The following is an 11,349-nucleotide window of genomic DNA, read 5'->3' as shown; positions in this document are numbered from 1 at the left end:
TCCTTCTTACTTTTGTATAAAGAATATATATAATACACCGTAAAAGACTTCCTTCTTACTTTTGCACATAGAATATTTTAAGGTCCCCATCAACATGTATTTTTCTAACTTTTATCTCTATAACCACTTCAGTACTGCGTCAGAAGGCTCGTTACTTTTGTGTAAAGAATGTTTTACTATACGTCATCGAACTATATTTTTCTTGTTTGAAGGACGTGTATCCTCAGTACGTCCACAGCTCGTACTGTTTGCCAAAAAATATTTAGGATGGGAAGTAACTTGAGAGTTTTTGATAAATTTTTCTAACACACATTAATGCCGATATATGACATACTCAGGAGTCAAGCTCTTTGTTTTAAATCATAGTCCCAATCCAAGTCGGTAGCCAATTGTTGACGGAGTGCTCCTAAAATGTTTAAAGAAATATGTTCGTAAATTGTTAGAACTAATCTTTTAGAGGATCTATTGGACTACGAGAGCGTGCGGTGACGTCACCACACTCCGAGAAAATTTGCTTGCGCTACACCACCTGACCGGTGTGATAGCGGACTACTGTGCAGGCCGCACACCAGTTGCAGAGCTTTATCCCGACCTTGGGGCTAGTTAATTAAAGGCCGATTTACGCTTGAGCCGTGACGCGTGCGGTCGTGCAGAAAACTGTGCATTTCGCCCGCTGGTTCACACATTTTGGCATACACTGGGCTCGCACATGCAGTGTAAACCGAAGTGTGTGTACCAGTCTACGAAATGTGCAAATTGTCACCCGACCACATGCGTGCGGGCAGGCGGGTGGTGTGGTGTAAGGCTCGAGCGTAAATTTGCCCTTACCACGCACTGCTATTGCAATGCCACCAATTAGCTTTGCAACGAGATAATTAGGTCAGTGCAATCTGCGATATAAATAGTACGCCCTAAGCTGGAACGTGTAAGCATAGTAGCGTCATGATATTTGTTAAAAAGAAGAAAAAGAGCCGAAACTCAGGGTAACACGGCGCTGGAACGTTGCCGCTCAAATGTCCAAAAGGCTGCAAAATACAACTACTGCTGAGTGAGAGCGGGTATTGACCTGAGAAGCGCACAGGTCGAATAGAAAAAAAAGCTGAACTCTGTGCAAGCAACACATTTCTGTGAAAAAATAATTAAATTACCCTTACAGTATAAAAAATTTAGCTTTCTACGCGTTCCTATTCGCACGCTTTCGTCCCTGCCTCCTACCGACGGCTTCTGCACACTAAAGGAAATAGGACCTTGCATCAAAGTGAAGGCAAAGTAACTATGTCAACTGATGTGCTTTGTGGCGATGGTAGCTTGCTGTGTGTGAAAACAGATCGAAAAGAAATAATTATGCACTCTTAACATTCAGTGATCTTGCTTCACAACACGGCGACAAAATTTTGAGCTCCGACCAGGGGCCATCATGACATCCGTAATAATGGCATTCCGTATACCAACAGCCAGGATATCAAAGACCATGCTTTTGCCGTGCTTCGGGCGTCTGAAAACTGCTAACGTCATAGCCGCCACGCTTCGGACATGTATTTGACTATAAAAATAGTACTACAATGTGCTTCACCGCTGGGCGCCAGGGAGCAATATTTTGTCTTTGAAAGCAGCAAGTGCTAAAGGATGCTCTTGCGCAAAATAGAATATCCACATAATTTACCCAATATGATTTTATTTTTCTATGTATATTACATTTCGAGAACAAAGTCGGTTTTCAGAGCAATAATTGTTTCGAAAGATAAAACTATACAGCCCCTAATGCCCAACAAAATTGAGCTGGCTGCCTTCTCAGTTTTTTTTTTTTCAACCTCGGCCATGAGGTGCATTCCTCCCTCTAAGTGCAGTTCCCAGAAAGGGGTGCGTACACAAAGGCCGGCCACAGCTTTCACCAAGAGGCGAGGAATGTCTAGGTGTGAGTCAACCATCGCAAGGTAGCGGGAGAGGGGGAGGGGGCATGTTTCGGCTTAAAGAGGGGCTTTAGTTCCGCGGCGGTCAAGGCGAAGCAGGTGGATGGAAAGAATGTCACATGCCTCTCCGCGCATGCGCACAAATTTGACAGTTGGGCGAGTCGAGGCAAAAAGGGAGACCATCGCAATCGCCATCAGTTCCTTTGCGACGCCAGCATGGTGCGGTCGGAGCGATGTAGGTGTTTCGTGGCGTATTGTAGCAGCAATCTAGCTGTTTTTGGTGCTATTTATGCTTATGCTGTGTTGTAGCTAATTCATCGATGCAAGCCAACCAGCAAGGTGTTTGCGAAGCCCACGGTGCTTTCTTCGTTCCGTGATGTGAGCGTTTCTGGAACTTCTCTGCCAGCTGCGATGCAGTGTCGTGTGAAGTGATTTAATATTGGCACTGTCCGTGTTTTAAACTGCACAAATAGCGAACAGCTGTTCCTCAAGACTGCTATGCGCCGAAGTTTTCTCTATCTCCAAATTATAATAAAAGGTACGTTCTTTTCCATCATTTTTCATAATCATATTATTTTGATGTTATTTTATTTCAGTTTCTAATGCCGCATTTTGGCAGGTTATTATAGCGCGAACTGTAACGACGTGAAATGTTTTAAGAACGATTTTCTTACCTTTTTCAGCTGCCCCGCGTCATGAGGTTCGCTTGAAGTTGCTATAAACACGAAGCGTACAAATACTTCGTTTTCACAGCGTTCGCAATGACCTAAGGTCTGGTAAATATTGTCTGATCATGAACTCATTCTTTGCTCTTTCCTACTCTGGCTGCATAGGATGAGAAACAGTAAAATATTGAGCGTATAGCTTCACGGTTCACAATTACATATTTTTCAGCGAACCGGTTCACAATGACATAGGTTGCACTGGATAGACAAGTGCGAATGTGAAAGAAAATAATTCGCACCTGTTTAACCACTGCAACCTATGTCATTGTGAACCGGTATTTTTTGACACTGATATTTTGTTTTCGAGTAAAAATAAACGAACACGTCAAATTACAGAAGCGTTCCGTATAATAAGGCGTGCTTAACAATGCATCAGTCAGCCATTGCTTGCTATCACTGACAAAGCATTTGTATTCTTGTATACTGCTCGAAGCTCTGTAATCTGCTTATATAAAAATGGATGACACGTTTTGCACATGCTCGGTGCAGCTAGCTGGCGCTGTTACTTTCATTCCTTCCAAAAATAACCAGCTTTGAGTAAGCGCTCGCGTGACCACCTTCTCTGCGTCCGTGTCTATTGTGCGTGCTACAAATTTCACCATGAATAAACCATGTAATTAACTTTTTTAGTGAGTAACTCCTCTGCAAGTAAACCATCTGCCATCTCCTCTGCAAGTAAACAGGGATGACGGTTACAATTTTATCATTCATGTGAACCTTAAAAAGCTGTTCTATGTATGTGATATGCTAACCTGAACATGATGTTAACACTGACCATCTTGTTTCTGTGCAGGGTTGGTTCCTTCTGCAAGCATTCTGAGACATCAGCTTGCATAATCGATGCTTGCTAGAGATTAGGCGACAGCTGCCATGCCGTAATCAACTAAGTCATTATTCATTTATTTTTTCTTTTAATTTCTCTACTACTTCTCTCACAATTCTGTGTAAATATTTTTGTGTGAATAAACTTCTTTCAGTGCAAACTTGCATTTGTTTTCCATTTACGTGCACCTTCTAGGGTGCATACTGCCTTTTACCAACATGTTCACACATACTGACAAATGTTTACACTATGCTACTAGGTCGTATGTGGGACAAATGTTACTAGGGGAATAGTAAGACGTCAATAGCAAGTACATAAGCACATGTAAGTAAATAATAATATTTGGGTTTTTACGTGCCAAAACCACTTTCTGATTATGAGGCACGCCGTAGTGGAGGACTCCGGAAATTTCGAACACCTGGGGTTCTTTAACGTGCACCTAAATCTAAGCACACGGGTGTTTTCGCATTTCGCCCCCATCGAAATGCGGCCGCCGTGGCCGGGATTCGATCCCGCGACCTCGTGCTCAGCAGCCCAACACCATAGCCACTGAGCAACCACGGCGGGTACCACATGTAAGTAAAATATTGCCAGAGTGTTACTAAAGAGCCTAAAGACTTGTGTTGGTTGACGGTTAGTACAATGTTTACAGACCATCTATGAACATGCTTCAGTTGAAGTACGGTAGCCAATTCTTGATAGGATCCAATTCTTGATAGGATGTTACTAGGCTGTATAAAGACAAATGTTAATAGGTGATTGGTAGGAAGTTGGCAGAACGTTTACAAACATTGTTCAATTGGAAGAATGTTAATATGGCGTATAAAGAAAGCTTTAATAGGGAATTGGTAGGAAGTCAACAGAAAATATATGAACATTTTTCTTTTGAAAGAATGTTAATACGGTGTATAAAGAAAGCTTGTTAACAGGGGGTTGGTAGGAAGTTAACAGAAAATATATGAACATTTCTCTTTTGAAAGAATGTTACTAGGGTGTATAAAGACAAATGTTCATAGGAAATTGGTAGGAAGTTTAAAGACATCCTATGAACATGTTTCTATTGAAAGTTGGTGGCCAATTGTTTCTAGGGTGTTACTAGAGCGTTGTTAGGATGTATAAAGACAGCTGGTAGGATTTCAATTGACTGTTGGTAGGTTCTAGTAACAAAAGTCTATAGACTGTCTAAAAAATGTTGCTAGAAATTTTTATAAGGGCTTCCACTCAGTGAAGAAGGATGACCAGCGAAGCTCTGTATGTGGGCCCCTTAATGGCGAACTACACCTCCGCCGCGGGTTGGTCCAGCATTGCACTATCTTCGGGATGAGCCCAGGTATGGGGAGTGCTTAGCGCCTGCTTCACCTCCGCCGCGGATGGTCCCGACATTGTGTTATCTCCGGGATCGGCCCACGTATGGGGAGTTTTGCTTACCACAACGACACAAAAACTTCCTTGGATGGTATAGGTATCAGTTTCGCTGTAACAACGTTCATTTAATACACAGTACTCTTTGTTGAAAATGAGAAACTTACAAAGTCGCGGAGCCATATTAAAGCGAGAAGGACGAAGTTCGAACAAATTCATGTATATCCCATAACTCCCATGCTGACTGAACCACCCCGATTGCAACTCGCACAGGCACTAGCGCCAGAGTTCCCTTCTAGTAATTATTGTATGAAACTCTACGACAGTTACGGAAAGCGTTAGTCGCCAGAATCTGCAGTGCGTTTCTTATCGTGATGCGCCATTTTGCCTTGCCAGCCCATGAAAGCTTCGCTTACACCGATTCCCGCACAGCGCATGATATTCGCCGCCTTTTTGTTTGTTTTTTTATCCGTCAGCAGTTACGACGAAAATGGTTTCGCTCCGCCGATCGACTTTGCTTGTATTCTCATCAAACTGGACCGCCAAGTGCACTGGCTTCAAGTAAACGATTGTAGCGAGCATGTGTTAGGAAAGTTAATCGCGCTCAACTTATACACGATTGGTCGCTCAGCTGTCTCCTCACCTGGTGGCACTGTGGACAGGATGGTGGCCTCGACGGCGGGCGGCGGCCGCTTTCCGCCCCACGAGATCCAGCGACCGTACAACAACGCCTTGAGCAGCTCTCCCTGTTCCTCGGGCAGGCAAGACGATGCCGCCGCCGGGGTCGGGCACACTGGCCGACGAGGCCGCGGCAGCCTGCAGGGCGCATATGGAGTGACAGGCCTGTGGTAAGACGGCTCTTGGTAAGCCTAACTTAACTGGTCTGGCACGGAGTGACGCAATGAATTACTTAATATCCTTGCTGGTGCAATGATTCGTGTAGGAATCGTAATGCTTTGCAGGAAATATGTCACACTGAAAAGAACACAGGCCAAAATTAACCGGATAAGTCAGAGTGCGAGCAACCAGGTTACATAATTCACGTATCAGTTATTGCTACTTATTACTGATTATATGACTAACATTTAGAACTTCATACGGGGTCGCCTGCGAGGATTCAGCGTCCCTCTTTTGAGCCTGACACCCAGGGAATGTATAAGATGACTAGGCGCAGTCAGGAAACCAATATTTGAAAACAATGCCACTCTTCACACACTTGAGATTAAACTATTGGCCGCGAGATCGAACGAAGTTGCCGCCTGGCGGACACTGGCTGAAGCCCGATAGTGTGGACGGTGCGTCGTATCATATGCTAGCCGCCAAGTGTTTACACGTCACATATCCATCAAATTCTGTTTGTTCCGTGGTTGTATATTGCAGTCATAAATAGCGGTGTCCATAACTTTCTTTTTAACACTGTAGAGACCTATTTGGCTTTACGCTGTAGTCTAAGCGCTGCAATAATATCAGTTACCGCACGCGTCGAGCGCGCGATGCGTAGTCGTTGCACCCTCCGTCACAGTCATTCAAATTTTATGCTTGCACTGTGATTGAAGCACTTAACAAAGAGCATTTGGCGTCGTTTTAGCCAAATTCAGTGGTCGCTGCGATACCTGAATGCAGCGCTTTCGCGATTCCTTGTAGGGATGCGTTGATCATTTCGCAATGTTTGTGATATGACGGAATATCAACGAGGTTGAGTGAGTTCACTCGGCTGTATACGAAAGAAAGTCTCAAGTGTTCATATGATGTCGGAGGGTCCAATTGATCTCAGGCGTATAATTGCATGGCTGTGATTGTGATTGTGGTTAGCGGTTACGCAACCATTAGCTGTTTCTGGGGTGCTCTTTTGTTATGTGGATATGCCACTACGTAGAAGTAATTTTGCCTCGCAAGTCAATTTTCGCGGTTTGGTACTTTTAGTATCTGCTACAAAAGAGAAGCGGAAAGGAAGTATTGCAAGAGGATCACGTGCAACACTGCAGTCGTTAGACACAGCACGTCGTAAAGCTGAGTTTCTGCCGGCTAATATAATGCTCTCATTAGCGTGGTGTTGTTAGGTTGACGGGATGTGGCAGCCATTATTCTCGTAAAAAAAAAAAAGCAACGCCATACGGTTGGCTCCTAGAATAATATAAAATTATTCGCACTATTCTCATGAATGTGAAGCTACGTGAATGGTGCCCTGGCACCATTCTTATGCTTCGATCTAATCGTGCAAGACACCCTTGTGATAAAATACTGTTCTTGCTGTTACCGGCGTGGTTGCTTAGTGGCTATGGTGTTGGGCTGCTCAGCACGAGGTCGCGGGATCGAATCCCGGCCACGGCGGCCGCATTTCGATGGGGGCGAAAACACCCGTGTACTTAGATTTAGGTGCACGTTAAAGAACCCCAGGTGGTCGAAATTTCCCGAGTCCCCCACTACGGCGTGCCTCATAATCTGAAAGTGGTTTTGGCACGTAAAACCCCATAGTTAAAAAAAAAATACGCGTGTGAGGCTACACGGCGGTCCTGCCACTGCGCTGTTTGTCATAGCGCTGTACCTTGTTTCACTAAAATTAGTAATTGTCTTATATTTTACAGACAAACAAAAAAGAAGTTAAAGGGCACTTATGCATGCGTTCAAGCGGTGAAGTAGAGTCACAATAACTAGCTGCTTCAGCTTCATTGTACAGGAATACACGCATTTTTATAACCAGTGCAAGAATAGAAGAAAGTTGAATTCCGCAACGGCAGCACCAACAGAATAGGCTGAACGCAAGCCGAACACCAGCAAAAAGCACCATGCCTGTACGGGGACTGAAACTGCGTTTTGCCCTCCTTTCACGTATACTAGGAATGTTCTGTGCGTTTCGTGCAATAATGTAGTAGCATTGCATGGAGGACAACATATCGTCAGTTCACTGCAGCCAGCAAGTTTCATTGCTCGCAGCGAACCGCCACCGTGTACATTAACCACACTAACGCGGCTACGCTGCTGCCAACTATATCCCGACTTTGCAGGCAATAGACTTTTGAAGCTCTACAAGCTGCTTGCAGCATGTTGAACTTGTGATAGATGGCTCTCGCATATAATAAAACTGATTTGAGAATCTGATTTCTATTTTTCTCTTTTACAGCGAAAGCCTTATATGCCCCATGAAGCGAAAAATCCGACGTCCGGCGTTATCATACGATGGTACGAAAACCCGCGTGACCAAGTATGACGTCACGTTCCCGACGCTGGACCAGCTGCGGTGTTAAAGTCGCAAACGACCGTCAAAAAAACACCCCCCCAAAAAACCCAGCCTGGCCCACTCTCGAATTTGGATTAAGGTGGATAAAAGTCGATTAAGGCGGATTAAAACGTATATAGTGTAGTAAAGGGAATTAAGGTGGATTGGAGTGGATTACGGTAGATTCATGTTAATTAAAGTGTATTATTTGTAGATTAAGGTGTATTAATGTGGATTAAAGTGGAATAATGTACATTAAGGTGGATTAAAGTGAATCAAGGTGGACCAAGGTTTGTACAGATCAGAGCAAGGTGGATTAAGGCGGAGCTTTATTTTAAGTTGACAACTTATCCAAGTCCTTCAAATCACGTAAGGATGCTTATAAGTGACTGTGAGCTTTTCTCCTTCGGTTGTACAGTAGATGACTCTGTCGTATGAAAACGGATGAAAGGGGCTAAGAAGGTGCAGATACTTGATTCACCGAACTTGTTATTACTGAAAGAGACTTTGCCGCCATTAGTAACAGTAGGCCTGTGGAGGATTGTCGGCGTAGGATATAACAAAGGCCTTCCGTTAGTAACAGTAGGCCTTTGTTATATCCGACGCAGCCAAGTCTCCGCAAATGCCGCCGTTAGTAACAGTAGGCCTGTGGAGGCTTCGCGGCGTCGGATATAACAAAGGCCTGCCGTTAGTAACAGTAGGCCTTTGTTATATCCGACGCCGCCAAGCCTCCGCAGCTGTAGCAGGCGAATGTTTAAGTCCGCGCGTAGGAAAGTGCAGCGCCGACCAAAGCTGCATTTTATGCGATGAAGAAAGGTGGGCTTTTTACATTTACTCGCGCATCTCGCTCCAGCAGAAGGGAGTGGAACAGTTCTGTTCAACTTTCTGTTCCGTTTCGATGCTGTACGCGGTCGACTTAACTGCAATTGTAATGCCACTACTCAAGAGAAATCTATAGCGCTGAAATTCCTGACGTTCTTTCGGGCACTGCTTGGAGTCACGTCTGATGTGAGAATGCTTCATGTGACAGAAAGAGTGAAGCAAAGCCTCCCCGCTGATTCTACAGACCATCGAGATACGTAACTGGATATCAAAGTAACATTTTTATTTAGAGCTTGGAATTTTCAGTGCGGAGCCAGTTTATATTATTTCGTACAGGTACTTGGAGTGATGCCAGGCCATCGGTGTAGGTTGATGTAACTGCGACATAAGACAGCTAAACTAAGAGAGGTAGGGAGAGAGCGAGGCTTTTTATTAGAAAAACGTATTTTTTGCGGGCGCGTACCCAACCGCTTGCATGCTACTTTTTATAGGGATGGGGAGTGGTATTAAAGCGATTCCAGGAGTGAGAAAGGAAACCAGGAAAAAAATAAATGTAAAATGCGCATGTGGATCTTATACTAATATTTACAGGTGAGATGGCAGTAATTTACGCCTTTCCGTATGAAATGGTGAATATTTAGCTTTCCGATTAGACCAATTTCTGACAGCTATTTGAATAATAAATCCAAAACCCGCCGCTGTATTGAAGGGCCAGGCATTGTACTTAAGATGCCGGGTAGCGTTAACGGATCATGGGAAATCATTTCCATTTGTCACTCAAAAAACTGTCTCTCGTCGCGGTACGCGGTGCATTCAAGTAGCACGTGCTCCACTGCATCTAAGCTGCCACAGTTACCATAGTAGGGATTAGTGGTGCGCCATATGCGGTGCAGATAATTGTTCGTGTATGCCACGTTCAATCGCAGACGATGGTATACGGAGTCTCTAAGTGTCGAGGAAGAGGTCGCGGAATTTTTAATTTAATTTCTGGATCAATATAACGCAGAAAGCCATCTTGGTGAAGCAGCTGATTCCAGAGGCATAGGCGTATTGTTTTGCCACGTTCGAAGCCTTTGCTTTGGTAAAAAAAAAATTATTCTTAGATTTCGGTGTTGGGGTCCATTCCGGGCAGCTTCATCCGCTTTTTAGTTTCCCGAAATACCGGCATGGCCAGGTATCCAGTGGAACGCGATGCAATGCCCAACAATCTTTGCCTTGTGGTGAAGTTAGGCAATGTCAAATCCTGCAGGTTGGTTATTACATCGCTTGTGCCTATTCCTCATACTTTTGAGGTCTGTTTTGGAACCCGTGAATATCACCCTTGTCTTTGGCGGCCGCTCTCGAAGTACATACACAAGGGCCTCCTTAATTCCATATAAATCAGCTGACGTAGATGATGTCACTCGCTCAAGACGAAACGAGAATCGTTGCCATGTAGATGGCACAAAAAGTCCGCACCGCTAGCGACGTTGATTTGCAGAGCCACCTGTGAAAATGTGCGCTGCGGCTACGCACTCTTTGTGCACATATTGTGCATATATGCCTGTCGTATGGGCTCCAACCCATTATTTCATGGTAAGGTTACCCTGTGAGTAATTGACACAGATAAACGCACTCCTGTACAGACTATAGAGGCTGACTGGCGATCCTGAATTTTTGTTCCCTTCCCAGGCTATTGAACATTATGCTTGTCTTTTATTTACTGAAATGAAAATAAAAGAAAGAGACGTAGTCACCTTATAATGGTGACGGCTACTGCTTTTCTCATAGCGGAAACAATATAAAAATATGTAGGAAAATGAAAAGAAATCAATTCATACGGTAAGAAATCCACAGCTCAGTCCTATACGCTTATGAGCATAACAGTATAAAAGTCAAATACAAGTTGCACCACAATGAGTTCGTAAACAAAGTCACAAACACACATAAACGGCCTTGATGTAGACTTCGATGAGCATATAAACAGATGAGAAATTACAGTGTTAAAATAATTCACGCACAAAAAAAATGTATAGCACGTAATGTACAAGCACTAATAATTGCAAATAATAGAAGAACGTTATAGTGACATCGTGTGATTATTCATTGCAATACCTAGTATTTGTTAAGGATGCCCGTGTCTTCATAAAAATGTTCAAGTGCGTTCAATGATTTTCGCTGCGCTATTTTCGATGGCCATGGGCCCAGCAATTTTGCGAGTGAGAAAGGCCGGTGAGGATCAATAGAGCGTAGCTCTTGTTCTAGCTGCCATCTTTGCATCTCGTATATGAGGCATTCGAGGAGTAGATGGTGAACATCGTCATCGTCGTGGCTACAGGAGCAAGCAGGGGAAGCAGACCATTTGATGCGATGTAGGAAATGTTTGGTGTATGCTGTCCCAAGGTGCAGCCGATGAATTAGTGTCTAGGTACCTTTAGAAACTTGTACATCCGGCTGGTATTTTAGTTGAGGGTATACTTCGTAAAGGATTGATTCCTTAGTGTTTTCATT

At 44.0% G+C, this 11,349-nt stretch overlaps 1 long non-coding RNA gene across 2 annotated transcripts; it reads left to right on the top strand.

Moving 5' to 3' along the window:
- The first annotated feature begins 2,142 nt into the window (after nt 1–2,142).
- On the top strand, nt 2,143–3,776 carry LOC142571304 (uncharacterized). 2 transcript variants are annotated; one of them, XR_012825842.1, is made up of 3 exons: nt 2,143–2,448; nt 2,594–2,681; nt 3,429–3,776. It is a non-coding gene; the product is annotated as an uncharacterized LOC142571304 (long non-coding RNA). The 2 variants fall into 2 exon arrangements; XR_012825841.1 differs by having other exon boundaries at nt 2,594–2,686.
- Nucleotides 3,777–11,349: the final 7,573 nt, after the last annotated feature.

The sequence above is a fragment of the Dermacentor variabilis genome, chromosome 1 (assembly GCF_050947875.1).
Source record: "Dermacentor variabilis isolate Ectoservices chromosome 1, ASM5094787v1, whole genome shotgun sequence".
In the NCBI taxonomy this organism is placed as follows: domain Eukaryota; kingdom Metazoa; phylum Arthropoda; class Arachnida; order Ixodida; family Ixodidae; genus Dermacentor; species Dermacentor variabilis.
The sequence above is the reverse complement of the archived record's forward strand: the minus strand, read 5'-3'. Positions and strand labels throughout refer to the sequence as shown.